This window comes from Peromyscus californicus, unplaced genomic scaffold (assembly GCF_007827085.1).
Source record: "Peromyscus californicus insignis strain IS unplaced genomic scaffold, ASM782708v3 Scaffold_16__1_contigs__length_79575227, whole genome shotgun sequence".
Taxonomy (NCBI): Eukaryota; Metazoa; Chordata; class Mammalia; order Rodentia; family Cricetidae; genus Peromyscus; species Peromyscus californicus.
In genome coordinates, this window is record NW_026294458.1 from 41359789 (window position 1) to 41383665 (window position 23877).

General features: G+C 43.2%; 1 protein-coding gene and 1 long non-coding RNA gene across 6 annotated transcripts in view; one reads left to right on the forward strand and one right to left on the reverse strand.

Moving 5' to 3' along the window:
• The window catches only part of St3gal6 (ST3 beta-galactoside alpha-2,3-sialyltransferase 6), a 62960-nt gene extending 61620 nt beyond the window's left edge, over positions 1-1340 (reverse strand). For 2 of the 5 annotated variants that reach the window (XM_052740934.1, XM_052740933.1), the window contains exon 1: positions 533-949. The gene's annotated coding sequence lies outside the window, so the exon portion shown is untranslated. The other 3 variants (XM_052740935.1, XM_052740932.1, XM_052740931.1) reach the window with 3 other exon arrangements.
• On the forward strand, positions 946-20812 carry LOC128112128 (uncharacterized). The gene is made up of 3 exons (XR_008218853.1): positions 946-1059; positions 6926-8491; positions 14445-20812. It is a non-coding gene; the product is annotated as an uncharacterized LOC128112128 (long non-coding RNA).
• Positions 20813-23877: the final 3065 nt, after the last annotated feature.

The window sequence follows — 23877 nt, forward strand, 5'->3', positions numbered from 1 at the left end:
AGCTGCCTCGGTGTTTCGTTAGGTTTAGTTTTAACGTGGCAAGGAGGGTTTCTCGGGGAAACTTTGTGTGGTAAATGAGGAGAACCTTCCAGGCTCCCTCGCCCCTCCTCGCTTCCAGACCCTTTCACAAACAATGGTGAGCGAGGAACCATGCACCCGGGTCGGCCTCCTCCCAGCGCACAGACTCGGAGGGAGATCAAGGAGAGGCGGGTCCCCATGCCCCTCTGGGCGCTGCTCGCCGGGGGTCCTTCCTAGCAGCTCCAGGACACCGCGGGAGAAGCTCCCGGCCGGCCACCCCGCACACCGGGTTGCCTGGAGGGTCTCGGGGCCCTATGGCTTCCGCCCCTCTCCAAGGGCTGGCAGGGGACGGAGGGGACCGAGAGCGCACCGAGTCCCCTTCCCTACTCCTCAGAGGTTGCAGAAGCGGACTGTCTTGGACAGCACCCCCAAACCCCGAGCTGGGTGTGGAACGCAGTCTCCCCGCACCCCCCAGCCAAGCAAACCCGCAGCGCCGCCAGTCGCAGAGAGTTACCCGCCGAGGCCCGGGTGCGGTGACGGCAGAGGCATGTGCGGGACTCCACGGCCGGGGCTCTCCGCTCTCCGCAGCGCGCTGCCCTCCGTCCCGTGGAGCCTGTCGCATCGGGTCCCCGAGCCCGGGGCAAGCGGGAGCCGAAGCGAGGTGGCACGGACACGATCCCTTCTCCCTAGATGTGGCCCGGGGGAGCCGAGCAGGGCGCTGCGTCCCCGGGAGTCCGACACGACCGCCGGTCCCCTCACTGTCCGCGGCGCCCGGCCCCGCGTCCCCGGCGGCTGCGTGCGACGCCGCTGGAAGCTCCTCCTTGTCGCTGGCGCCAGATGCACCGTGGCCGCCGCCCCCAAATTCGCGCCGAAAGTGCTGCGCGGAGACTGGCGGAGGGCTCTGAGACCCTCCGGGCGGCAGCCGCAGGACCGGGCTCCTACCTTTAGGGCGGGGTCCGCTCGGTCTTGCCGGGAGTCCAGGACAGGAAAATCACTGCGAAGGGAGGGCCCGGGAAGGGCGGCGGGTAGCTTCAGGACAAGGTAGGAGGATTGATTTCCAGAGCCAAGAAGACACTCCCATCCCGCCCCAGTTTGTTTGGAAAGCTGCGGGGAGTAAAAGCGGGAGGCTGTGAGGGATTCTCCTCCTTGGTGCTTACTGGAGGCAGAAATCAGCAGAGTTTGGTCGCTGCCTGGACTGTCTGTGACATCAGACACAGCGGGCTTTTGGTCCCTAGCAGAAAGGGAGGGGTGTTCACAAAGCCACACAATTTGCAGGCTCTGGTCTTCAAAGACAAAAGTGTTAGTGTTACAGGGAGTAGCCGTAGACATTTAGTACATGTTGTATCTTTAAACGAGCTGTTAGCTCAGTAAGAATGAAGATAGGGTTCCCTCCTCCCCCCTTCCTTCCTTCCTTCCTTCCTTCCTTCCTTCCTTCCTCCCTTCCCTCCCTCCTTCCTCCCTCCCTTCCTCCCTTCTCTTTCTGTAGCTCTCCCTAGGAAAAAGTCTGTGTTAATAATGACCTCATACTTGCATAGCTCTGAATGCTTTTTAAATTTCGATGTTGGTCAAATAGTTCATTGTTCAGCATTCAACTCACAGCTCCAGCCTTTGGGCTCTGGTCAAATAATCACATGCAATCAAATGACCCTCAGGAGAGAAGAGCTACAGACTGGGAGGAAAGGAGTTGAGTGTTATTCAAAGCTGACAATGTGTCAAGTCCTGTAACAAAGTCTGTCGTCTGTGATGGACCTTCTGGTATTTGTCTTAATTATACTGAGAGCCCTAGGAAGTACCACTTGCTGTTCTTCCAATCAAAACATGGAAAGTGTTCAGATCGCTCATATTCTCTGACCTTTCTACAAATTGCCTTTGACATAACTCACATAGATTTTGTAATTATAAGCTTGGCTCTTGGGACACCAGGGTAGTCAAAAAGATTCCTGGAATTTGTCTATCTGGATAAATGTTCTGGAGAATTACCACACACTTTTAGTTTCTGCTGAGTTCTTCTAAGTGCTCGTCTTCATGATCTTCAAAATTAAACCTGAATTTTGCTTTATTCCTCCTGATCCCCCAGGTTTTGTTTGTTTGATTGGTTTTCGGCAGCACCTCCCTATGCAATCTAGACTGGTATGGAACTCTAGATTCCCTTTCTTCAGACTCTGGAGTACTTGGATACCCATTTGTGTAGTGGTGGGGTGGGGAGGCACATTCCTAGAGTCTCCTCCATTTTGTTTTTATTTTGTTGTTGCTGTTATCTTTTTTATCTTGCTGTGCAACCCAGGCTAGCCTGAGACTCAGGGTAATCCTCCTGCCTCATTCTTCCAAGTGCTGATATTACATGCATGCACTATACTCCGAGACTTATTTTGTGAGCCACCATGCGGTTTCTGGGAATTGAACTCAGGACCTCTGGAAGAGCAGAGTGCACTCTTAACCACCAAGCCATCTCTCCAGCACCATACACCTAGATTTTTTAATCTGCAAAGCAGTAGGCTAAGGGAGGAGGCCTCTGGTGGTTTTTAGGTGACCTCCGTGACTTTTCATGTTCTGCAAAGATTAGGGATAACCTGCTCACCCACCCTGGAATGCTGCCTTTCCCGGTGGCCTGCTCTGTGACCTTAGCCAAGTGGCTTCCCCCCTCCCCTACACATGCTTCCTTTTTGATTAGCTGGGAAGTGAAACAATACAAATTTTATAATGCTTATTAGGAAGATTAAAACACAAGGGTGGAAGGAATTCTCGGCACTGTGTTCCCCCTCTCATACCACAAAACCATCAATTCAAGAAGTCAAATGTAGACCTTTAAAATAACACAGAGAATATGAGCTACCAGTCACGAGCCACCATGAGTCAGCCACCCTTCATGGTTGCCCAGCTCCTCCGTGCAAACCAGAATTGTCTATGGCTAGAAACGACGACGTGGGAGCTGGGATTCAAATGCAAGCGCTAGAGACCAAACTAAATCTATTTTCATTTTAAGGCATATACTTCTATATGGAAAGTTTTGATCTGTATAATACTCATTCTTACAAATTGAAGACATTATTGTATAGGTACTCGGTTGCTAGTATGAAGATATTTTGAGTTCTCATGAAAGTTAATAAAGGATTAAGCCAGGCTTGTTAGGTTGCTAGCTTTTAATGCTTTTGGTGTTTGGTGGTGGTGGTGGTGCGGGGGGGGTAGGGGGAGGGTGGGGGGTGGGTTTCAAAATGTAAATATATTTGATTTTTGCTTTTTTTGTAGATGTATTCTAATAAGGTAGGAGGAATCAGATTGAAAGAACCCTGGGGATATGTCAGGCCTTTCAGAGACCTAAGGGGTCATAATACTTAGGCATACAGGGCTGGTCCTATTAGTTAGTCTTGTATTTTGTGAATGATGCAGTCCATTTAAAAGAAAATTATACTGCTTCATGTTTACCTTTGCATATCCAGTAATGGGGAGAAGCCAGGCTCCCTATACTTCCCCAGAGTGTCCACATGCACAGTCTAGAGGAAGGCTCTTCTGTGCTCACATGTAGGCTGTGGAGACCTATCCTATCCAAGCCCAGCCTTTTGTAGCGTCAGTCATGGGGAAGACTGCCTCCTGCACCTTTTGGGAGAGACCTACTTCTAAATGAATGTTCTCATTAGGACAGTTGTATTAGTTCACAGATGGCTAACTCCAGGACAGAAAATGCCCAAAAAGTGGCAATCTACTTTCTTATAACACAGTAACTTAGTAGTAATAATTCCTAAATGCTTGCTTTTTAAACATTTCTCAAGCCTTAAGTTTTTTCAAGTTTTTTGGGGAAGAGTGTTCAGTTTTTGTTTTTGTTTTTGTTTTCCCTTTTGGTTTTTCGAGACAGAATTTCTTTGTATAGCCCCAGTTGTCCTAGAACTCACTCTGTAGACCAGGCTGGCCTCAAACTCATAGAAACCCCTCTGTCTCTGCCTCCCCAAGTGCTGGGATTAAAGGTGTGTGCCACCATCACCCAGCAAGTTGTTCAGTTTTAAAGAACATCTCACTCCAGGCTGAGACTGACTGACCAAGCTGATTCCATTCCCATTTAGTCCTTCCTCAGCTTAACTGGAGACCCTACCAGTTCCATCCTCTATCTGTCACAGGGGTCTTATCTACTGTGAGCAACTGTCTCAAGGGCAAGAACTTCTCAGAAAGAATAGGGCACAGTGCCTAAACTGTCTATATTGTGACTTACAGTGATGATTCAAATGTGAGAAAGCCACATTAGCAAGGAGCTTAGGTCTTTCTGGGAGACCATCCTTTCCCCCAAAGTCTCTCAGACCAGGGTCTCAACTATAGTTCTGCATGTGTAAGTATCTGCTATAATGATTTTGCCAGCTTGGAGGTTACACCAAAAAGGGAATTTGAGTCTATAAGGAAGTTGACTTTTTTGCTCCATAAGTGAAGAATGTCCCTGCACTGTACAATCCAAGTTTCAAAAGTTGTAATAACAGTCTCCAGATTTTCTCTCCTTTCATAGTACGTCCCAGGCACACAACATGTGGAACATCTGGTTGGTGGAAACTATAATTAATACACCAGGAAACAATTGCTACTTAACAACAAATGGATTAATATCCAGAAAATATACAGATTTGTTTTGGGCCCATAAAAATCAAACCATGAAGACACATCCTTCCCAACAAGTAATTCATGTGATTAGTAAAATGGCTCACAAACATGTGCAAGATTCCCAATGTTCTTTTAATTACATTTATTTATTTTGTATGTGTGCTCAAGCACTGCATATGGACATTGGAGAACAGCTGTCCTTCCACTATATAGGTCCCGGGGATTTAAATCAGGTAGTCAAGCCAGGCCACAGGTACCTTTATCTACTGACCATCTCACCAGCCGCCTCAGTGTTCAATGCCCTCCTACTTGCAGGGCTCTGGATGCTTTTTAAATTTCAATGTTGGTCAAATAATTCATTGTTTAGCATTCACCTCACAGGTCCAGCTTTTGGGCTCTGGTCAAATAATCACTGACCCTCAGAAGAGAAGAGCTACAGACTGGGAGGAAAGGAGTTGAGTTATTCAAAGCTGACAATGTGTCAAGTCCTGTAAAAAAAAAAAAAAGTGCATCATCTGTGATAGACCTTCTGCATTGACTTAATTATACTGACACCCCTAGAAGTGAGTTTTGATTGTCTGCATGTATGTAAGTTCACATCATGTCTACATGGTGCCTGAGGAGGCCAGAAGAAAGCACTTAATTCCCCTGGAACTAGGGTCAAGGTGGGTTGTAATCCACCATGTGGGTTCTGGGAACTCAACTGGGTGTTCTCTGTGAGAACAGCAAGTGCTATCAACCACTGGGCAGTCTCTTCCTTAATGTTCTTCTTCACCAACAATGCTTAATAAAAATAAACAATTAGAAATACATTTTACAGAGACTGAAGGATTTCTGAAGTCCAGTTTTGTCAAAAGGGTGTCAAAAAATATTCATGGAACTATGAAGTGATACCTCCTTTGGAGAAAACAGTTTGGTGATTGCTATCAAAGTGACAAAGTTGCTTGGGTTTGGTTTTCAAATTCTTACTTGAGGTACCCATTAGAAGACAATGTGGCCTTGGTCCAGCAGATAAGCTAGGACTGAGGAGAAGGATGGGGAAGTGTGTAGGTCTCTTAGCGGGCACCTAGCTATCCTGCTCAACACAGGAACAAGCTTTCTGGTTGCTGTGCCGGGGTCTCTTCCTAGGGTCCGAGGAGGGAGGCAGTCTCCAAAACAGCAACACAGCCAGGCTTCTTGTTCAGGGCTTTTACTCAGTTAGGGGAACAGCCCACTTCAGGAGAGCGGAAGTGGTGGAGCCTCTCTCTGCTTTCCACTTTGGTTCCATGACCCCTGTTCCTTTAAAGTGTTACACATGCCTCCATGTTGAGCATTTACCTAGTTTGTTAATGCTTAACAGAATTACCCTATACCTTTCTTTGTCTCTCATCTTAAGTGGCTTACAAAGCAAGACTTGCTCTACTTTATAAAAAACATTTCTGAATGTTTATTTTCATAGTAAGTACCTATTGACTTTGTAACTGAAAAGGAAGGAGAGCTGTTTGTTTATTTCTTCACTCCCAAAGTATTTTTCACCTTAGGTATCTAAGTGCAAGTGCTTAGGAACAGACCCAGTTCAACTTTACTTGTGTTTGTATGATTTTTTTTGTTTTGTTTTGATTTGGTTTTTTTTGTTTTTTTTTTGGCAGCAGCTTCTTCAACCACCAGCAACTCCTCCTCTTCTTCCTCCTCTTCCCCATCCTGTTCCTTCTGTTCCTCCTCTTCAACAGGGTCTCATGAAGCCCAGGCTGTCCCCAAACTCATTATATAGCCAAACCTGACCTTGAATTCCAAATCCTCTTGCTTCCACCCTCCAGGTGCTGGGGTTCCAGGTGTTCCCTACCATCCCTTGCTTGAACTTTTGCTGTGAAAGGGGAGTCAACTCTCAGAGAGGACTAGACAGGAGCTGATGTTGTAAAGGAGCATGTGCAACATTTTGTAGGAACTTGGACCATGGCAACATTCTGGCTGTCTACTGTTCTGAACCTTAGAATCAGAGGGACTCACCCATCTACACAGTTGAAGTGAATTTTCACAATAGTTTATAGTTACCCCAATATCCCTATGTTTATTAGAAGGCCTCTTGACAGAAATATTAATTAACTACAAGGTTGGAGAGTCCATTAGAAACTGCTGCTCATGCATGTCTGGATCTCTCCAAGTTTTTTTTCCATTACACCTTAAGATAAAAAGAGGATGGTCAAAGAAGAAATGGCCAATGGGGTCACAGGATGCCCTCAAATGTGAGCCAACATTTGCTATATTTCTGTAGCTGCTAGGTGACTTTGTGTATATTATCACATGTAGAACTTTGTGGGCTAACACAACTACAACTATCTTCGTTTTCCAGATAATGAATTGGACATTCAGAGAAGTTAAATAATTTACCTGAAGATCTGCCACTAATATGTGTCGCCAATGGGATGATACCAGATGAAGTGTTAAAACCCTCTTTTCATACCCATGACACAGTGTCCTTCTGTTCAACCAATGAGAAAAATTAATGTCTGTTATTCTGGAGTATAACATTTCTGGAAAACATTTCACCTGGAAAGCCAAATCACCGTATTAAGTTGACTGGGGGAATCCTATAAAACTCAGATGAGCCTCTGGCATATTGAGCATACATTTATGAAATGAAATGGAACTAGTCATTTCTGGTTCCCATTGTTCCAGGCCCAGCTCACCCAACTCAGAAAGTTTTCTCCAGGGATAAATAAAACATAGATTAATACAAACATTTTTTTGGAACCCCATCTGCCCCTCCTCATAGCAGGTCCAGTGCCTGACTGCACTCTAGGGGTGGTTCCTGTTCTTAAGGTACAGCTCCAGCAGCAACTCCAGTGCAAGTAAGAGCATCACAGAGAAAACCAAGTCCAACAGTTCCCCAGAAAGAGCAAGCCCAGTGCCTGAGTTCTCCATCCCTACTCTTTACCTGTAAGTGGTCATTGCAAGATAAGACATGGATAAGAGAACAGAGGTGGAGATACCCAGAACCTTGTCATGGAATGTGCTCTGCTCCAGCCAGCTTCATAAGTTGAATCCTAACTCCAAGTGTGATGGCATTGAGAGGTGTGGTCTTTGACCTGTAATTGGGCCGTGAGGGTGGAGCCACCGTACATGAAATCAGTGTTCTTGTGAAAGGGGCCCCAGAAGACTCCCTCAAGCCACCATGAAAGGCCATTGGGCAGCTGTCTGCGGCCAGAAAGAAGACACTCAGTAGGGCCTGTTTGTGCTGGCCACCTCAACCCAGACTTCCAGCCTCCAAGGTGGTGAGGATTAAGTGTCAATTCTAAGTTACCCAGTTTGTGATGTGGCACTTTTCAATGGCGCCCCAAACTGGCTACCCCACCAGCTGTGAACATCCGAAGTATAAGTAAACAGATTGCCATCTGACAGCTGTTTACCAAGGATTTAAACAGGAAACTGTTTCTCAGTTTTATGTTTTGCTGCATCGTTTTGTTAACATTTTACTTTTTCTTTTCTTTTTTTGTAGCCATCATATCCTAAGAAGGACAATCTTTCTAAATCCTGCGCATTAACACAATGATTACAAACTGTGACAAGCCCATTAATTACACAAGTGTTGATATCTTGACATCCAAACAGCTGTCTGCAGTGTGCAAAAACTGGCAAATACTGATGGCTTTAATTTATACCATTATTTTAGTATTATTCCATAAAATGGGTAACTTCTGTATCCCTAGGAAGCTAAAAAGAAGCATATGCATTTGTGGTTTTACCTGCAAAAAGAGATGGGAGTAGGCAGCCTTTCATTATCTGCCTCTGTGCTTATCCTGTGATAAACCAATGTCTTTTAAACAGGTTTAAAAAAAAAATCTCCTGGACTTTGGATGTTCCAAATTTTGTATAACTAATAAAAGATTTCTTTATATGGATTGTTGATGACAAAAAGGTAAATGTTTTCCTCTGCTCTTTAGAGCCAAGAGCCCTGTCATTAAAATATCTATCAGAGGGACAAAATTTTAGGCCAGAAAATAATGAGATGCCAATATCGGGCATTTAAAAGTTGTCTCTAGGTGCATGTTAACTCTCTACTCCCATACTAACTCTCTACCTACCATCTCTCTGAAGGTGCACTTCCAGTCACAGACTACACTGCTAATTAAATCTTCTGCATTCGGTGCAGCATGTACTTAGCAGTACAGTATTTATTCTGAGCGCTTTACAAAATTCGGTGTCAACAAGTGTAAAAAGCAATCTGTCCAGCCTTCCTGCCCAACCAGCTTTATACAGCTCCATCCATCCAAGCCCCCTCCCCTCACTTGTGAAATCTTAGTCATGCGGGCCTTCCCTTCCTTTCCCCGAGCCACTGAATATTCATCCTCCGTGCCATTAGCACACTCCACACCCAGTCATTAAAGAGACGTTTAACATGTGCCTGCTGTTTACCAGACACTGGTGTGCTTAGTGCCAGGGCAGTTTGAGAAAGACAGAAAGTCAGTTGCCTTGTAGAGCCTGTGGTCTAAGTGCTAATGACTGGTGACAGAGTCTTCCTGTTATCACCTTGCTGATTGACCCCTTGTCTGCGTTTCAGTTGTGCTTTTTCTCACTTAGCATTCATTTGCTTCCCCCCGAGGCTGGGGCTGAGCAGCTGAGATCCCATCCCTGGAGCTGCAGGGCATTTGGCTCTTGCAGTGATATTTAGAGACCCGACACCTTACCTTTCTCTTTCCCAGCCTGGGGCCAACCTCTTAAACACTCCCTTCTCTTCCCTTTCCAATTCCCCCACCTTTCTCTTTTTCCCCTCTTATTCTCGTCCCCCCTTCCTCCCCGCATCATTCTCAAGACTCTCAGAACAACCTTCTGCTCCTACTGCATTCAGCTCTCATCTCAGAGCCAAATGGTAGACTTCATCGTTCCAAACTCAATCCGCCAGGTTTTCATTTTGCTCTTTTAAACAAAACCACTCGGCCCTCAGGTTGACTCCTGTATAGCTGGTAACTTTTCTTTCACTCCAACAAAAAAGTCGCTAGGCCATCAACACAAATGCAAAGCTTGCATCACTTCCTTGAGGTGGAGAAATATTTACAGCGGTAGTAGATGGCAGAAATGAGACCAATTCTTATCCCTAGTTGTCTAGCCACACAATCTCGGTAAGGAAGCACAACAAAGATCCCCAGACAGACCTGAGGAATCAGTAGAGCAGGGAATTGGGCACCAAGGAGGGGGCTTTGCTATAAGCTTGGCAGATAGGTATGGCTGAGATAATACAGAACAACAAGAACAGGATCAAGGCCAGGTTCAAACCTTCATCTGAGTTGGACCAAAGTCATAGCACAAAGTCTCATGTGGCAGCAGGGGAGGGGGTTCTGATGCTTCTCATGGGAAAGCCTGTAGAAAAGAAAAAAAAATCATTATTAACAGAAATTTTAAATTTTATAAATAATGATTCATTCACTTCTTTTTTGTTCAGACTAGCATTTCTTTTTCCCCTTTCTTTTTTGAACTTGAGCTGTATTTCTTTTTCTTTTTGACTAAAGTTTCTTCTGGGAAAGGCCTATTGAAGAAAACCATAATCTGGGGCAGTGTGCTGTGGGCTGTTAGTTAGTTCAGGAAGGAGCTAACACTGATTTTGAAATTCAGTAGCCTTTCCCAAACTGTGTCCTGTTGGGAATTTGAGTTCCAAAAATAAAGGACTTTAAGGCAAGAAAGATTGAGTACTCTCAGTGCCCTTTACCAGTACATACTGCCAGTAACATGCTATTAAGTTTTTTTAAAAAGCTATATAGTCTAGAGGTCTTGATCGGGTTCATTTTCTCTGCCAGATAAACAATTAAAAGGCAGGAAAAACCAGGAGCTCAGTAGGTAGCAGCAGAGACCGAATCAGCAGTTGGAGTAAGATGTTTATTGAAGGTAAAGAAACACATTTGCAGTAGACACATGAGGAAAAAGACCCTCTGAAAGCAGAGGGGGGCATTCTGAAAGTCAAAAAATCCAGTTTCTCCTCAAAGGTTCTGAAGAGCTTTCCTCTCCTACTTTAGAGCTGGCCAGTTTGAAGAAAGTAAGTATGGTTCATTGGCCCAGAACTAATGCGTGGCCTGTCCTGAGCAGCCTTGAACTTGTAGAGCTAGTCTATCAGTGGGAGACAAAAGCCTACAAAGCCTTTGGTTTAAGGCAGCCTTTCTCAGTCTACGGGTCGTGACCTTCCCAGGGGCCACATATCAGATATTTACATTACAATTCATAACAGCAGCAAAATCACAGTTAGGAAGTAGCAATGAAACCATTTTATGGTGGTGGTGGGGAGGTCACCACCACATGAGAACTGTATTAAAGGGTCGAATCGTCAGAAAAGTCAAGAACCACAGGTTTAAGCTACCAGGTTTTTAAGTCAGGAGAGTAAGGAAGAAGCTGGTCACATGTATTACCTAGCCATGGCCCTTCTCCCTGTATCTGCTTACCATAGAGTCTGTCTAACTGCCGGTCTCTCAAAAGCAGTAATAAGGGAAGGGGTGGAATTTTACTGAAGAGTTGGGCAGCCGGGCCTGGTGGCACACACCTTCAATCCTAGCACTCAAGGTAGAGGCAGGAGGATCTCTTAAGTTCGAGGCCAACCTAGTCTACAAAGCAAGTTCCAGGACAGGCAAGGCTGTTAAACAGAAGAAACTCTGTCTCGAAAAACAAAGAGGGGGACTGGGAGGTTAGAAAAGAAAAGAAAAAAAAAGACAAATCTAATTTCAACAAGGTTGCTCTCATGAGAGATATGTTGTTTGTTTCTTTTTTATGATGATAGATTCCTGTCTCTATCTTTCTTAAGCCACTAAAAAAAAAAAGGAAAGTAAAAAACAAAATATCTTCAAATTTGGTTCTCTGTATATACAATTAGAGAACGATGTGATCTTGAATCTTCTCAAGAAATCAACCACAAATAGAAAAAAAATTCATATAAGTCACTACATAAGAAATATGTTTAGAAAAACATTACACGGCAGACTTGCAAAGGCAAGTGGAAACATGCATACTACCATTGTTACGAATTATTGCACGCTGTGGGGGGGGGGGATGACCCTGAGGGTATCCCTCCTGTGCAGGGAAACATGCTGGGCAGATGCAGTGGTGGGCTGGGCAGATGCATGCCGTGTGGGCATGGTATCAGTGGCAACGGCCAGTAATTCACACCTCAGATGCTGCATCCATGTGGAAAGTTTATTATAATAGAGGGATGAAGAGAAAGATAGGAAAGAGAGAGACAGAGAGAAAGAGAGAGAAGAAGAAAGAGGTAGAGAGTGCGCACCTTATGGGAAGAGAAGCGGAAAAGAGGGAGGAAGGGGAGGAGGTTTTCCTTAGAACGAGGCTTTTACATCAGGATGCAGGGCGGTGCCAAGGGATTTTAAGGGGCAGATCAGAATATTAACAACCATTCCCTAGTATTTTATTATGTTAAATGTTTATTATCATTGATCGTTGTTTTTAAATAGTTTTAGTTCAGAATGCACAGAATTGATTTGTTTCCCAGTTCAGGTTGGTCCCTGAAATGGTCTTCTCTTTACTAGCTAGCTTTTCTCCATCCCTATTGAGGTAGCCTGTGCAAAAACTCTCTAACGTAATTTTTTTTATTGGCAACCAAATTTTTGCAAGAGAAATTCCTTTGGCGCTAATGCAATTCTACTTATTTCCAGAAAAGCTTTATATAGTACACCAGAATGTGTACTGAGTATGAGAACAGAATTCAGTGTGTGTAAGTGAATGGCTTCATTTACTTATCTACTTATATGAGAACCCATTGCCTGTTCACACATGGTACATACAGATATCCAATGCTGGAGCCTCGACCTTGACAAGCGATAGGGGATAAGAAGATTCAGATCACAGATGCTTACTGAGATTCTCTTTATGGCATGCACTGTGTTAGGATCAGAATGCAGTGGTCCTCAGAAGGTTTCCTGCCTCAGGGGTGCTAGGGGACTAGCACACATCACTGACCATCCAGATCAATGTAATAAAATATCATAAACTAGATTATTGTAAACAAACATTTATTCTCACAATTGCAGAAGCTAATGTGTCTTGGTGGCACACACCTTTAATCCCAGTACTTGGGAGGTAGAGACAGGAAGATCTTTGTGAGTTCAAAGTCAGCCTGGTCTACATAGTGAGTTCCAGGCCAGTCGGGACTACATAGTGAGATTCTGTCACAAAAAAAAAAAAAAAAAAAAAAAAGGACAAACGAACCAATCTGTAGTTGTGGAAGCAGAGAAATCCAAAATCAGCGGGATGGGTAGGTATAGCTGAAGTTTTTGCTGGTCCTGCCCAGTCCCACGGACCCCCACAGCTGCTTATAAAATAATCACTCAGAAGCTTATATTAATTAAAACTGCTCCACCGTTAGCTCAGGCTTCCTACTGGTTAGCTCTTAAACTTAAACTCAGCCCGTTTCTGTTAATCTATATGTCACCACATGTTCCATGGCTTTACCTGTGTGCCGTTACATTCTGCTCCCTGGATGGTGGGCTGGTGTCTCCCAACTAAGCCTTTCTCTTCCCAGAATTCTCCCTGTCTGCTTATCCAATCTATACTTCCTGCCTGGCTACTAACCAATCAACGTTTTATTAAACCAATGTACAAAAGCATTATCCCACAGCAGGCAGGTTGTCTGTGAGTGGCTTCTTCCTTACACCAGGTTCCTTGCACATCTTCAGCCATGGAAGGGGCAAGGCAGCTTCCTGAGACCTCTTCTGCGATGACACCAATCCAGAGGGCTCCATGCTCATGACCTAATCACTTCCCAAAGCCTTCACCCACTGAAATCATCTCCTTCACAGATTTCAAAATATGAATTGGGGAACAGATATCCCTAGAGTAGATATGCACATCTGCAGTGTTCATCAGAGTCCTTTGATTATGAGACATATGCACAAAGGGGTAGGAAAAGAAGAAACAACCTTTCTTTATGGTTTATTTTTTTCTTTCCTTCTTTCTTTTTTTTTAAGTTATTTTTATTTCATTTGTTTTTGTGTTTTGCCTGCATGTATGTAAGTATGAAGGTGTTGGATTGCCTGAAACAGGAGTTGCAAGCGGTTATGATTTGCCACGTGGGTGCTAGGAATTGAACCTGGGTCCTCTGGAAGAGCAGCCAGTGTTCTAAATTGCTGAACCATCTCTCCAGTCCCCGTTCTTTCTTTCTTAAAGACATCTTTTTACCACTGACTTACCTTTGCTTATAATAAAGCTTTCATGCTTTATTTTTAACCCAAGGATTCCGAGCCACTGGTTAAGTAATTTGAACAAAACACCCTTAGGACTTTAACAGTGACCTAGAATGCCAAGCAGTCTTGCTTGTGTTTTGTGTTTGCTAGTGCATTTTAATTTTAATAACATCACAATATGCATGTCATGTCCTAAACTGATATAATAAAGCTATAGTGACTTGAGTTTCAATCTTTGCAATAGGCAAGCTTAAACCCATTTTTACATGATCTGACAGAATATTCAGTCCTGCCCCAGGGTTTCTCATTCTGAAGGATTATAGTGCAGCCTGACAGTTTTGCTTTTAGCATTTTTTCCGGAAATTGCTGATGTAGCAGGTCCAGAGGCAACACTTTAAGAAGCATGGTTTAAAGGATTAAACATATTAATTTACCAAATTAAAAACATTACTAAAAGCATTCAGAACAGATAATATCTTTGCTGTATGGAAGAAAAACAGGCTTAGGATATTTATAAAAGTTAGAAGTAATAGGCAGAGCTAAATTTAATATTTCCTATTCTCAATGGCCATGATGTGTTGTTAAGTTGAAATACCAAACCTCTTTGTATTACAGATAGCTGAAATTCAAACTACTTAAAAGGTAAGATGCTTTATGCTTTGACTGGAAATAATGTTTTTTTCTCTTCCTCATACATAGATGTTTTAGAAATCTGCATTAAAAGGAGAAGCTTTCTCCTCACCTGTAACAGACAAAATGCTATACTTTGGGATAAAGCTGGTCTGAGGTTGGGAGAGAGGCTATTTCCTGTGTGTGGACCTTAATCTTAGGAAGCAGACTTCCTAAAGACACCATCAATGGGAGCAACATGGACCAGGATGGTGAGACAACCCAGGAGGGCTTAACAACATACGATGGACATTGAGGTGCTTTAAAGAGGAAAAGCACTGTAAGCATGGAGACATCCTATATTCTCCAATTCAATAAAAGTTGCTGTTGTGGATATTATTTCATGATGTGTTACATTTGTTTATGCTGTGGAACATTTGTTTTAATGATGCAAAGATGTGTGCATTCTTTTATGTTGCATTTGTTTAACTCTGTAAAGCTGTGTTACTGTGCCTGTCTAAAACAGCTGATTGGTCTAATAAAGAGCTGAACAGCCAATAGCAAGGCAGGAGACAGGATAGGCAGGGCTGGCAGGAAGAGAAAATAAATAGAAGAAGAAATCTGAGAGGAAGAGAAGAGCAAGAGAACAAGGAGAGGAGGACTCTACGGGCCAGCCACACAGGCACACAGCCAGTCACAGGGTAAGAGCGAAAGTAAGATATACAGAAGTAAGAAAAGGAAGAAGCTCAGAGGCAAAAGGTAGACAGGATAATTTAAGAAAAGCTGGCAAGAAACAAGCCAATCTAAGGCTGGGCATTTATAATTAAGAATAAGCCTCCATGTGTGACTTATTTGGGAGCTGGGTGGTGGGCCCTCCAAAGAGTTAAAAAATAACAGGTCAACATTGTCAGTGGACTATGCTAAAAACAGAACTGGTAAAACAGAACCTGATTAAAAAGCAGCTGTGCCCTGAGACTCTGCTGCTGAACTGAGGGTCTATTGCATTCTGGGTAAGTGTTCTATCACTAAGCTTTATCACTAGCCCCCCTCCCCACCCCAGCCACTCTTTTGAGACCATCTCTGGACATATAGCTCAGGCTGGCCTGGAACTATATATAAAGCCTAGGTTGTTGAATTCAAGGTCTTCATGGATAGCCTTCCAAGTTCTGGAATTGCAGACATATGCCCTCATACCCGATTTCTTTCTTTTTGAAATCAGAATAATGGATTTGGGTGTGTTATTTTCATGTATGTATATTATATACCTTGATCACATTTACTCTTCTTTCCCTACTATCCTCATATATTCCCTTTCTCTACTTATATGTACTTCTTTTCTAAATTCCTCTTATGAGGGAAAACATGATATTTTTCTAAGAGACTGGTTTATTCTGTTTAACAAGATGATATCTAATTCCATCTATTTTCTTATAAATGACATACTTTTTTCTTTCTTGTGGCAGAATGATAATTGTGTATGCATTACATTTTCTTTGCCCACTTATCACTGATGGGCATTTGGATGAGTCCATAGCTGGCTACTGTGAATAGTGCTATGGTAAACACAGTGTAATGTTATCTCTAGTCCATGATGCCTTGGTTCCTCTGGTTGGATATTAGTAGTAGAGTCATACACTAGTTCTCAGTCTTCTGAGGAACCACCATATTGATGTTCATAGATACTATACTAATTTAAATTCTCACCAACAGCATATTGAATGTCCCATCCCATTGTTTCCTCATTGATAACCATTCTGATTTTCTGGCTGGGGAGAGATTTGGTTTTGATTTGCATTTCACTGATGGCTAAGATATTGCAACGGCATCCATCTTCAAACAGTCAAGAACCATCTTAGGACAAACCAATTTCTAAGAAATGCTGGGCAAGAAGTCAGAGATCTGGATCTTGACTGATATGAATGAGCTGCTGTTATGAAATACTATGAACTCCTAGAATCATAATATCACATATCAGTATATTAATATACAACATATCCAGATACATTTAATGCTAAGGTCAATGGTATTTTTTTTTCTTCTGATAGCTCCCCAAATAGTTTGCATATACAAGTAGTATCATGGAAACAATCCAAGTTCTTAGCAGAAAAAAAAAATGGGGTTTTTATTCTCTCATTAAAATACTGGCTTTAGATTACTGGCCAGATTTCTAGGTGAGAGATTCTAGGAGGCTCCCTACCCCCAAAGGAAAAAGAGTCATCAATTTTATCATTGGATCAAAGTATTGAACTAGAAGCCTACAATTTATCCATTATAATTGACCCACATGGTGTCCAGTAATAGAATAAGTTGCTTGTATTTACTATGTAAATACCTTACAGAATTAATTTCTATATAAGCAATTCTCTAACTCAGAGAATCTCTGAGATTCTGTAACCCACATTTTAAAGCTTTGCACTAAACTCTCAATATGTGTTGATAAACTAATTTTTTCTGTTGCTATTGTGAAATTTAACCAAAGCAGAAGATGTGACCATGGTAACCACAGAGCAATGGTGGCTGCAGCTAAAATTCCACAGCGCTCTTGCTCTACTTCTGTGGGAGAGAGACCTGTCTTCATTTTTCCAAGTATCTTGTTCCAAATCTTACCTTCCGCAGAAGCCTATTCTGAGTCCGTCCTGGTGTGTACCATTGCATCTTACCCTCATGTGCCTCATTTGAATTGGGTTGTTGGAACTCGGTGGACCTAGTTAGATTTTAGAGGGGGACAGGTACTCTAATGAGCAGTGACATTCAAGATTCCCTGTGGTGATATATTGTGTACCCTAATAAACTTGCCTGAGGATCAGACAGAGCCAGCCACTAGATTAGACATAAAGGTCAGGGTCTCTGTGAGTTCAAGGCCACACTGGATACAGAGCCAAGCAGTGGTGGCACACATCTTTAATCCCAGGACTGGAAAGCACACATGCCTTTAATCCCAGAGAAAGGTGTATAAGGCATGAGGAAGCAGGAACTCACTGTCTTTAAGCTGAGGATTTGGTATAGGTAAGAACTAGTGGCTGGCTGCTCTGCTTCTCTGATCTTTCAGCTTCACCCCAATATCTGGTACTGGTTTTATATATTTTATTTTTTTATTAAAAGACCATCTAAGATTTGAACAACAATTCCCTTCAAAGAACATAAAGGAGGAATGTCTGTCTTAGCACCAGTGAGGAGTTTCATTCAGAGCCACATTCTTGCCAATTTGCATTGAGAACTATTGGTTAAGAATGATATATTTGCAGATTTTTTGTTTTTGTTCCCTTTCCCCCTTTAAGAACAGGAGTAAAAAAACCTTGATCTGTTCCCAAGTCCAGAGAAAAATGTCAAGTCAAATTTTAATTACACAGTCAGAGACAGAAAAGAGGTGTTCTTGTCTCACTAACTCAGTGGTTCTCAACCTGTAGGTCATGACCCCTTCAGTGAGCTGAATGACCCTTTCACAGGAGTCACTGGAGACCATTGAAAAACGCAGATATTTACATTACAATTCATAACAGTAGCAAAATTACAGTTACGAAGTAGTAACAGAATAATTTTTTGGTTGGAGATCCTGACAACATGAGGAACTATATTAAGGCATTAGGGCATTAGGAAGGTTGAGAACCACGGCTCTAGATGGATGAAGGTGGCTTCTAGAAGTCTGCATCTGTGTCTCAATGATGTATATAGAACTATGGTACTAAACTGTATAAAAGCCATTTTCTATGTTTTTGATGCTTTTTAACTTCCGGTGTTTCCCTGACTTGGGAGGAACTTCTCTCCCAGTATTACCAAATTCCTGGGTTTACAGAGCATGCTTTTCGTGTGCACACTAACCAGTCTACCACACAAGCCCCCACTGAACCCAGACATTTCAGGCTAAGTGTCCCTAGCCTTAATAGCCCCAGGGCCAAGTACCAGGCAATTTAGAATACTCTCTGTATACTGCAGAGCCTGTTAGGGAAATATTCACATTAGCCCATCCTAAACCAGTTTTGTTTTTCTTTCCTTGCCTCATTGTTTCCTCAGAAATTGCATGGTGCTTGCCTCCTGTTTCTCCTGTCCTGAATGACCTTCACATTTCCCCATGTGACCCTTGATGGAATGTCTGGTGCAAGAATAAAAAATTCTTTCTTACAAAGCAGTCGCTTTATATCTGTTTGACTTAACCTGCCCCATCTGAACAAATTCTGAGTGGATTTTAAAAATAGAAACTCAACTCCTAGATCTGCTAGGCAATCCAGGCACAGGAAGTGAAGAGTTCACACAAACATCCCAGGTAGGGATGTGCTTTTCATGCAGGGGAAAGGTTTACCTGGAGCCTGTTGTTTGAGGTAGCATAGAGAAATGAATTTTTTTTAAGATTTGTTTATCCATGTATTTTATGTTTATGAGTGCTCTGTCCTCAAGCATACCAGAAGGAATCTGATTCCATTACAGATGATTGTGAGCCACCATGTGGGTACTGGGAATTGAACTCAGGACCTCTGGAAGAGCAGTCAGGTGCTCTTAATCGCTGAGCCATCTCTCCAGGCCCATGAAATGAATTCCTATTTGAGTGGAGGAAGGAAAAGGAGTAAGAGCTAGATCATGAGTTAGTCCCATGGGACCTTGAAGATAAGGACTGGGAGTCTGGATTATTCTAAAGATGAATGAAATGAACTAAAGCATTTGAAGCAATGAGTGAGATTATCTAACTTCTTTCTAAAGGATTACTCCATGGCCCAAGTGGAGAGAAAATTACAATGAAGGAAAGTAAGATTTTCTTCACTGTGACAAAACAACCAAGGGAATCAACTTAAACAAGGGAAAGGTTGTACTTTGAAGTTTCAGATGTGCCAGTGCATGGCCTATTTTGGTGGCCACATTGCCTTGGTCCCATGATAGCAGAGTAAGTATATCATTTCAGAAGCACAAGGCAGAAGAAACTGCTCGTCTCACTGAAACAAGGAAGCAAAGAGAGAGGAGAGGGGGTGTGAAATTTAATAGCCTGTAAACAAGTACTCCCAGTTGACCTTCTGTCTGGTAGCACTTCATAAGGCCTCCACCATCTCCAAAGAGCGCCATGGGAAGGTTTCCAGACTTTCAATACGTGGACCTTTGGAGGATGTTCAAGATCCAAACTGTACCACAAGGGTAGAAAAAAACAAAGACAAAAACAAAAAACAGCTGGAGCTACTGTAGGAGCTGAGGCCAGAGATGAATGCACAGAAGCAAGAAAGCAGCCATACACATGGAGCCCACCACCTTGCAAATGAACAGTCTAAGAAATCACAAGCCAACTTAGACTGAGCTCACCCGAGATGACCACTCACACACACCGTAGAGACAGTTGAAGTCTTTATTCCAGCTAGCTGGGACCACATCCAAAGGTTTGGGGACCTAGGTGTGGCCCTGAGTGTCCAGAACACTGGGTTTTTAAGGGCAGGGACCTCGTCCAGGCCTCTTGCTGGGCAGCTGCAGGGGGCTTCGCAGAGTAAGCATTTTGAAGCTCGCTGTTTTAACAGAAGCTAAGTTAAGGGGTTAGCTGGCGGGAGGGAAGATCCCCACAAACAGGCAGCTAAGATGAATGGTTAGCTGGAGGAGGTTCTGCACAAACAAGCTAGGACATCCTGACCTTTAATTCCTAGAATAGAGTTGGCTAGTTTTCCAAGGGCTCCATCAAGGAGATCAGATTCTAGTTCATTAATTCTGGAAACGGCCTCAGCAAGAATACAAGATGGAGGAACCTCTGCCCTGTCTTGTCCTGTCATATTAGTGTGACACAAATTCAAAGCCCTGCAGAAGAAGTCGTTTTTTGAGAAGAGTAAATCGTCTTTTGTTGACAGAATGAGAAGTTATTCCCCAGGGAAGAAGGGCTACTGTATGACATTGAGTTGCTTGGTTTCCCAGATCCTCAGGACCACGGTGTCTCTGACCATTCCCAGCATCATCAGTCAATGCCCAAGCAGTCCTGGTCTCACTGATGGTCTCCTTCAATCCCCAGGTTTTCTAGGTCATAACAAAAAAAGTGGGCTTTGCCATGGTGAAGGTCTTATCCTAATTAAATATCTGGAGTGTAGATTATTTACTGGCCTAGAGACTTTGTGTTTGAAGAGGACGTTGTGTTGTCTAGTTTTATGTCAACTTGACACAAGCTAGAGTCATCAGAGAGGAAGGAACCTCAACTGAGAAAATTCCTCTGTAAGATTGGGCTGTAGGTAAGCCTGTAGGGCATTTTCCTAATTAGAGATTGATGTGATAGGGCCTAGCAGTTTGTGGATAGGGCCACCCCTGGGCTCCTGGTCCTCTGGTCTGTAAGAAAGCAGGTTGAGTGAGCTATGTGGAGCAAACCAGTATAAGCAGCATTCTTCCTGGCCTATGTATCTGCTTCTGCCTCCAGGTTCCAACCCTGCTTGAGTTCCTGCCCTCACTGCTTTTCCTGGTGAACTGCTATGTGGAATTGTAAGCTCAAATAAACTGTTTCCTTCCCGAGATGATTTTGGTCATGGTGTTTCATCATAGCAATAGTAACACTAGTTAAGACAGACATGGTCTTTGGAATTTGATCAATGCTCAATTTAACCATTGAATATATCTATTAACATTCTGAAATTTGGGGAAGATTTTAAGAAGTTAGTTTAATATGGCCTCTTTTTTTTTCTTTTTTCATGTTTCTGTAGTTTTTTTTAATACCCTAAAATAAAACTGAGTATAATAGGCAGCATACTTGTTATTAAAATTGTTGTTAAAATGTTTCAGAAAATGGAAGTACTGGTAATGAGACACTATGCAGAGTGCCAAATTGAAACGTTCAGAGATTCAAAGTCAACTGTAATGGAATTCATGCCTATTATGTAATTTTGTGTAAAAATAACACCAATCCACCAGGCCTAGTGGTACATGCCTGCCTGGAACCCCAGCTACGTGGAAATCTAAGGCAGGAAAATGGCAAATCTGAAGACTTCCTGCTCTACAGAATGATTTCAATGCTACCCAGGGGGGCTGGAACTCTCTATTAGGGGAGAGAGAGAGAGAGAGAGAGAGAGAGAGAGAGAGAGAGAGAGAGAGAGAGAGAGAAGGAAGGTTGGGGCTGTAGGTCAGTAGTGTTGCACTTGCCTAGCTAGCATACATTGAGTCTTAGGTTCAATCCCCAACTGTGCAAAATAAAATAAGATGAAATAAAACTAATCCCAGATGTAAGTGATAGAGTAACAAGATCCTTTTTTTAGCCCCCAAATAATTTCTTCTGTAGTTGAAAAATAATAATTGGTTAATTTCTCCAAAAATATTTAGTTCCTCTCTTTTTCTGGTGCCCCAAGAATATACTTAATCTGCATTTGGATAATTGAGTTCTGAGAATTAGAAACACTGTGGGAGCGTTGTCCCTAGGCCATTTTTTAACTGGGGCAGAAAAATGCTTATCATCTAGGAAGTTGTAAGTCTCCTGTTTACAGGAAACAGCAGCCTTGGTCACAGTCCTAGTCTCAGACCTTGGGTCTTCTTTCTTCTTGCCCCCCTTAATTCCCTCTTTAAAATAGAAGTTATTAGCTGGGCAGGGGTGGCACATGCCTTTAACCCCAGCACACAGGAGGCAGAGGCCGGAGAATCTCCTGAGTTTCAGGCCAGCCTGGTCTACAGAGTGAGTTCCAGCACAGTAAGGACTACACAGAGAAACCCTGTCTCAAAAAAAAAAGTCCCTGAGGCCCAAGCTTTTTGCATAATCAAAAGAGAGCCACTTTGTTAAGAAAGGGGAATCTTGGGGGAAGTTAGTGAGTTGTTTGAGCAGAGTTCAGCTGAGAAGAAAGGATTAGGAAACAATGACTCAAACCCCTTAAGTAGTGTCTGGAGGTGGCTACCAGCAATTGAAAACTCCATTTCCTTCTAACTTCCCATAAAAATCTGGGAAAGCGAAAAGGACTGGTGATACCCCTTCAGTCTACTCTGAACTATAAAATTCTCCATTCCATCTTGACTGACTACTCCCAAACCAACAACAAAACCATCACTTCCTTTGGTATTATCACCAAGGGAGTTGTTTTCAGAAAATGTTCACCGAGAAATGTTACTTTTGGATGAACAAGAAACTGCTTACTCTTCTAAATCCCTGACCAGAGAAGCAGAAAGTGGAGTTCTTTCATTCACTGAATTTAAGACCAATGTTTCATCATTCTGAAAATGAAATAAATACATTCTTTATATTGAGTGAGAATAATGGCAGCAGGATGCTGTGTAAGCAGTTCTGCACACCCCACACCCCACTTCCCTGAGATCCCGAATGAGAACCTAAACTGTGATCATTTTACAAGAGTAACATGAGGCTCGTGGGCTGCAGCATCAAAGAGGCCCAGGTTCAAATTCTTACAGGGTTTCAAACTAGCTGGGCCCTTGCGCAAAACGCCTTCCCTCCTAGAAGAGTGCCAGGTACACTTCCTGAACTTCTGGACCACCATAAACAGTCATTCCTTGGGTGTGAGATTCTGTCAGTGATCATTTCGCCCTCGTCATCCCCATCCGCACCCACGGATAAAGCCTCTGAGGAAGTGAGGTAAGGTGACAGCGATGGTGTGAAGGAGAATGCCCCCTCACAGGCGCATCTATTTGAACAACCGGTCCCCAGTAGGTGGTGCAGATTCAGGAGGTTCAGGAGACTCCTGCTTGTTGGAGGAAGTGTGTCATTGGAAGCAGGCTCTGAGCACTTAGAGACTCATGCTATTTCCATTGTTCTCTCTGCTTTTTGCCTACCATGAAGGATATGAGCTCTCAGCATCCTGCTCCAGCCGCCGTGCCTGCCTCCTGCTGCCATATTGTCCCTACCATTATGGATTCTAACTTTCTGGAACAGTATGCCAAGATAAACCTTCTCTTCTGTAAGTTGCTTTGGTCATGGTGTTTTATCACAGAAACGAAAAAGTAACTAATTACAGGGTCAACAACTGAAAAGTCTTCCCTTTTTTTTTTTTAATTTCCATTCTTCTCTCATATGTTACATCCTGACTGCAGTTTTCACTCCCTCCCCTCCCTCTAGTCTCTTCCCCCACCTCCCCTTTCTCCCAGATCCATCACGCCCTTGCCTCCCCTCAGAAAAGAGCAGGCCACCAAGGGATATCAACCAAACAGGGCATGGCAAGCTACAAGACCAGGCACCTACCATCATCATGGCTGGATGAGGCAACCCAGTTGGAGGGAAAGATTCCCACAAACAGGCAGAAGAGTCAGACACAGCACCCCCCTCCCACCATTAGGAATCCAACAAGAACATCAAGCTATACTCAAAACACATGTATCCTCCCATTTAAAGCACAGGAACTCATCTGTCTGTTTGTTTTGTACAATTCACATGCAAATGCTACCGTGTGGAGTTAGTGTTTAACAACTGGTTATTAAGTGACAAATTGACCTTCATTTCTCAGCTGTTATGGGCACAAAAGATCTGAGGTGAGAGACTGAAGCCACCTTTGAACAAGAAATCTCTGGGCAGGGAAAGAAAAATATAACCTTGTAGCCTGTGACTGTGATTAACATGGGACAGGGTTTGTGGCTACAGTGAACAGGAGCACAG